This window comes from Bufo bufo, chromosome 9, assembly GCF_905171765.1.
Source record: "Bufo bufo chromosome 9, aBufBuf1.1, whole genome shotgun sequence".
Lineage (NCBI taxonomy): Eukaryota > Metazoa > Chordata > Amphibia > Anura > Bufonidae > Bufo > Bufo bufo.
The window spans coordinates 45,375,495-45,382,259 of record NC_053397.1 but is presented as its reverse complement, the minus strand read 5'-3'; positions in this window follow the sequence as shown (position 1 = coordinate 45,382,259).

Sequence of the window (6,765 nt, the reverse complement as noted above, 5' to 3'; positions counted from 1 at the left end):
GTAATAGCTGATCCGGGACGGCTCCTACTGGGAGTAGTCAAAGTGCTGGGTGGGTGACTACTCCCCATGTTCCAGGCCGGGTTTTGCCAGGCATAAAAACCAGCCAGCACTTCCAGGTGGGGAGGATTACCTCCATCTGACAGTGGAGCTCAGGATATCTGTGTGCTGTGATCTGAGGGCTGTGTTGGGATCCGCGGTTTGAGGGCTCAGACCCCTGTGAGGGCGAACAGGCCACCTAACGCCTGCTTGTGGACTTGACAAAGCAGAACTTCCAACAGGGTGTGAAGTAACACCCAGGAGAAAAGGTGACTGTTTTGTATATGAACTTTTCATGTGTTTGAACGATCACCAAGCAAATTGCATTTTGTTTTGTTTTCACGTGTGAATAAACACTAATGTTTTGAACGAAGAACTTGTACTTTGCCTCTGTGCTTGACCTGCTAATCCTGACTACCAGACAAAATCCCCACACAATGTATACAGTTACCATTAAATTCGATGGAAATGGTGAAATCTTTTTGCACTGACCTTTCTTCAGTTAGAGGAACAGAAGAAGGAGAAGGACCCGGCACCATCTCAACATGGGCATCAATATTTGCCATGTGATCTGCCTCACAGGTGCACAAGCCACTGAACGGTGAGTAGCAAGTGTCAGCTTATTTATTTATTTATTGCAATAAAGAACTCAACCTTCAACTATCTGGACCGTGGTTGTTTTTTTGCGGCGTCGGAGAATCTGTTTTTTTTTAAAAGTTTGCATCTTCTTGGGGACTTTAGGCATCTGCGATAGGAAGACCTCCATCCGTGGCTGCAGACCAACCGCGACCTGGGATTTCAGTATGCATCTTGATGAGCTTTATCTAGAGTTGTGCCTACAGGTAGCACAACTTCTCAAGGTGAGCCTTATTCTGGAATCAATACTTACCTTATTTATACGGTATTACCCTATGGTGCGCCTTTCTGTTTAACAGCACAAACTACGCCTGTGGATTTGAGCTTATCATGAGAGCCATTTGCCAGCAGTAAGTACTGCTTATTACATCGTTAACTGGCATTTGCATATCCTCCAGTTCCATGTTTCCAGCTATATTCTGTTTAATGTACATCCAGCCATTCTCCCACCGCTATGTTAAAGTGCATAGTAGTATTGAGCGAAGCAAAGCATTCAAAGCAGAGTTCGGTCCGAAGTTTAGGAAAACTTTGATTCTCAACTAAATTTCCATGCGCTTCATGGTAACACATCAGTTGTTCCTAAAATAGCAGCTGCACTTGTTACAAAGTGAAAGTAGGTAAGTCTAGGAACATGAAATCACCCATACTGCCGTGCAGCCAGCCAATCCACATATATATTGTTATATTATGTCATAGAATTTGCCATTACTACCTCCTGGGGTGGGGTGTTCTGCAGTTTGGATACTTCAACTGTAAAAAGTCCTTTTTTTATTGATGTTTAAAGGCTATGATCAACTATGGGGGCAATTTTTTATGATTGCATTTTACTCATTTTAGGCTAAAAATATTTTTTTCAGTTGGTCTTTATTATTTTCAGCAGTTTTTGTCATAAAGGGTTAACTCTTTGCCTACAGTATCTGTGAGCATCTTGCTTTCATTTTGAGCCGTTATCTGCCATATATGTATATCCCTTATCTTTAAACTACTAACAGCTCATAGACACTTATTTAAGCCATATTCTTATAAGCACGATAGGAATTAAGCTATAATGAGTGTTTATGAGGTCAGGAGATCAGAGATAACCAGCTGAGCTGCCTGATGGAAAACAATATAAATACAGAGCCTAGTACTAGAGAATCTCAAGGCTATACAGAGAAAGTGGCTGAAAATTTGCAATAAGCTCGAAATTAGTAGAATGCAATAAAAAACTGAATGTCTCCTGGTTCTTTGTAAAGTCCTTGGAATGAATAAATCATTTGCCAATTTTCTGTACTGACCACACATGTATTTATACATTTAAATTAGATCACCTCCAAGACATTTTTGTCTGGACAAACCCTCTCATTATAAGAGAGATCTTCCATCCCATTAATCTAGTCACCCGTCTTTGAACCATTTCCGGCTCTCCTTTATCCTTTTCAGAATGTGGAGCCAAAAACTAAATCCAGTATTCCAGATGTGGCTTTACAGGGATTTATAAAGTGGTAATAGTACACTGTGTTTTTAAACTCTCTTTTTATACACCCTAAAACGCCATTTGCTTTTGCTGCTGCTGCCTGACATTGAGTACCGCTGCTTAGATTCCTAGTAACCAGAATACCCAAGTCCTTTTCTTATTCTGTTGTCCTGTTTTATTCCATGCAGTGTGTATGTAGTCATATGCTCAGGTCCATTTCTCCACATTTAGGCCTCATGCACACAGTCGTGCCGTTTTTTTGCGGTCTGCAAACCGCAAATCCGCAAAAAACGGAAGCCGCCCGTGTTGCCTTCCGCAATTTGCGGAACGGAACGGGCGCCGGCAATGTAAATGCCTATTTTTGTCCGCAAAGCGCGGACAAGAATAGGACATGTTATATTTTTTGAACGGGGCCGCGGAACGGACCCACGGATGCGGTCAACACATGGAGTGCTGTCCGCATTTTTTTCGGCCCCATTGAAGTGAATGGGTCCCAAAACGGCGGCTCGGATGCAGACCCAAACAACGTCCGTGTGCATGAGGCCTTATCCACATGTCCTTGCCCATGGTGTCAGCTTATCTAGATATAACATTGAGTGTGTTATATCATCAACTATGCTGAGTTTTAAGGTGAGAATGCCTTCTTTTGCTATTTTATCTTTTATCCCAAGCCGTGGGCAAGTTCAGAAAACCCTTTAAGTCAACAGTAGAAGATATCAGCCTTTCACATGGATGCTTGCTCTATATTAGTCAGTGCTGTCTATAAAATGATACCTCCGTCATCACCTGTAATGTACATAGTAAAACAAATATATACCGCACCTTCTTATTAAGTAGAATCCTTAATGTTTTATGCGGGCTCGTACAAAATGTGCGCTCTGTAGAAAGGTTTTATAAGGACAGATTCTGCAATGACTTGTGAAATGGTTGGGCAAGCAAATGCTGTAGGATTTATAATAATATCCCTCCACTGACTGCATATTTTGATGGTCTGTGTGAAGAAATGTATTATGCATGATCTTGCTTTGAAAAATGTTCGGCAACAAGCTTGCAAACAGCTACATCACTTGAAGGCACTTAAGTGATTTTTTTTCAACCATTAGGCAGACGTTTGCACGGACCATAGCCTTATGCTGCTATTGTATTATCTGAATCCAAATAATTTTTAATGTACATTATTTTCCTGGGTTAATATAACTAACTACTTCCTGTGTTAAAGAGGTGGTCCAGGATTTGAGAAAAATGGCAGCTTTCTTCCAAAAAACAGCACCACCCCTGTTCACAGGTTGTGTGCGGTATTGCCGCTCTACCGAGTTGGAACTTAGGCTACTTTTACACTCGCTTTTGGTACGGATCCGTCATGGATCTGCACAGACGGATCCGTTCAGATAATACAAACTTCTGCATCCGTTCAGAATGGATCTGTTTGTATTATGTTTAACATAGCCATGACGGATGCGTCTTGAACACCATTGAAAGTCAACGTAGGACGGATCCGTTTTCTATTGTGTTATAGAAAACGGATCCATCCCCATTGACTTACATTGTGTGTCAGAACGGATCCGTTTGGCTCAGTTTTGTCAGACGGACACCAAAACACTGCAAGCGGAATGGAGACAGAACAGAGGCAAACTGAGGCAAACTGATGCATTCTGAGCGGATCCTTTTCCATTCAGAATGCATTAGGGCCAAACTGATCCGTTTTGGACCGCTTGTGAGATCCCTAAACGGATCTCACAAACAGAAAGCCAAAACGCGAGTGTGAAAGTATCCTGAGCTGTAATACTAGGCCAGGGATGGCCAACCTACGGCTCTCCAGCTGTTGCAAATCTACAACTCCCAGCATGTCTAGACTGCTTACAGCTATCAGCCTACAGCAGGGAATGTTGGGAATTGTAGTTTTACAACAGCTGGTGAGCCGTAGGTTGGCTAGCCCTGTACTAGACACAACCCATGGACAGGGGGCAGCGTTGTCCTTAGAAGAAAGCAGCCATCTTTTTTTTTCTAATCCATGACCATTCCTTTAAATCAGAAAATAATAGGCAAAATAAATATTGGTAAGACTCTTATCGAGCTTAACCACTTGCCTAGTTTAGGTACGGCATGCATGGCATTTCAGAGTACAAACTGTTAACCCATTAAAGGAGTTGTCCCATTAAAAATATTTTACAGTTTTCATACCAGCACCTGGATCTGAAAACTTTTTCAATTGCATGTAATTAAAAATGTATTATAGCTATTCAATGAAATCTATCAGTATATCGCCACCTGCTATTAGCTCTTTTTCTAATTTCTATGTCCTGCTCACCGAGATGGAAGCACATGCTCAGTTCCATCCTTCAACCAGCGGCAGCAGAAAGGATATACCCCATGAGAAAGGACACATCCCCTAAGCTGGACGCTTGAGATAAAGCTACTGTAGCAAAACAATCGGAGCAATGAATGGGGAGATCTCTGGATCCATTTGAGGTACAGGACTGGTTCTAGCCGTGTTAGGGCTTATTCACACGGCCGTAGTGCTCTCGTGGCCGCATTGCGGCCCGCATACGGCGGGTCCGTAATGCACGGATGCGGACCCATTCACTTAGTGCATAGGCTAAGTCTTTGGGTTCCGGGGGAAGTATGGCTGCAAAGCAGAAACTTAAAGGAATTGACAGAAGGGCACCACCAGGAGTAGAGCCTGCGGCTAAATTCGACTCAACATGGGAAACCTCACGCAGCCCGGACATGGAAAGGATTGACAGATTGATAGCTTTTTCTTGATTCTGTGGGTGGTGGTGCATGGATGTTCTTAGTTGGTGGAGTGATTTGTCAGGTTAATTCTGATAACGAACGATACTTCTCCATGATAACTAGTTACGCGACCCCCGGTGGTAAGCATTGTGTTGACCAGACTCTCGGATAGTGAGACTGGACTTGTAGGTGAGGGCCTGCTGGTGAGCTGACCCACTAAAAAATTATATGCAAGGGCCTGCAGGTGAGCTGACCCTGAAAGATTGTAGGTGAGGGCCTGCTGGTGAGCTGACCCTGTAAAAAATTATATGCCATGGCCTGCAGGTGATCTGACCCTACAAAACATTATATGCATGGGCCTGTAGGTGAGCTGACCCTGTAAAACATTGTAGGTGCGGGCCTGCAGGTGAGCTGACCCCGATAACGAATGAGACTCCTCCGTGAAAACTAGTTACGCGACCCCCAGCGGTGAGGATTGTGTTGACCAGACTCTTATATAGTGAGACTGGACTTGTAGATGAGGGCCTGATGCTGAGCTGACCCTCTATAAAATTATATGCGTGGGCCTTCAGGTGAGCTGACAGTGTAAAAGATTGTAGCTGAGGGCCTTCTGGTGAGCTGACACTCTAAAAAATTATATGCCAGGGACTGCAGGTGAGCTGACCCTGTAAAACATTATATGCGTGGGCCTGCAGGTGAGCTGACCCTGTAAAACATTGTAGGTGCGGGCCTGCAGGCGAGCTGACCCTGTAAAAGATTGTAGGTGAGGGCCTGCAGGTGAGCTGACCCTGTAAAAGATTGTAGGTGAGGGCCTGCAGGTAAGCTTACCCTGTAAAACATTATATGCGTGGGCATGCAGGTGAGCTGACACTGTAAAACATTGTGGGTGCGGGCCTGCATGTGAGCTGACCCTGTAAAAGATTGCAGGTGAAAGCCTGCTGATGAGCTGACCCTGTAAAAAATGATATGCGAAGGCCTGCTGGTGAGCTGACCCTATAAAACATTATATGCGAGGGCCTGCTGGAGAGCTGACCCTGTAAAAGATTTTAGGTGCGGGCCTGCTGATGAGCTGACCCTCTAAAAAATGATATGCGAGGGCCTGCTGGTGTGCTGACCCTGTAAAACATTGTAGGTGAGGGCCTGCTGGTGAGCTGACCCTCAAGAAATTATATGCGAGGGCCTGCAGCTTAGCTGACCCTGTAAAACATTATATATGAAGGGCATATATGCAAGGGCATTATATGCGATGAATAAGCATGTTGATATGATGGAAGAGGAGGAGGAGTATGAGAAAAGGAAGATTCAACCATATACCCTTGTTCGTGGTGGAAGGGGTGCATAGGAATACAGTGTATTCAGTACATTATAAACAACACATTTAAAGTGCCTTTATATTCATCAGCTTTCCTCTGGTGGAGTCTAGAAGTCATGGTCAATCCAGGCCTTGTTCCTTTTTTATTAGAGTCAACCTGTCAGCATTTTCAGTTGACAGGCAGATACGCTTATCTGTTACAATGCCACCAGCAGCACTAAATACCCGCTCAGACAAAACGCTGGCGGCAGGGCAGGCCAGCACCTCCAAGGTGTAGAGCACCAGTTCGTGTCATGTATCCAGCTTGGACACCCAGTAGTTGTAAGGCACTAAGGGATCATTGAGGACGCTGACACGGTCTGCTATGTACTCCTTCACCATCTTTAAAAAAATCTCCCTCCTTGTGACACTAGGTCGCGCATCAGGGTGAGGGTGCTGGCGGGGTGTCATGAAACTGTCCCAGGCTTTGGAGAGTGTTGCCCTGCCTCTGTTGGAACTGCTGTGTGTTCTTCTTGTCTCCCCTCCTCGGTTGGCCAAGGAACTCCGGACTCTGTGTTGTCAGCTGGAAAGATTTGGAGCAACTTTTCAACAA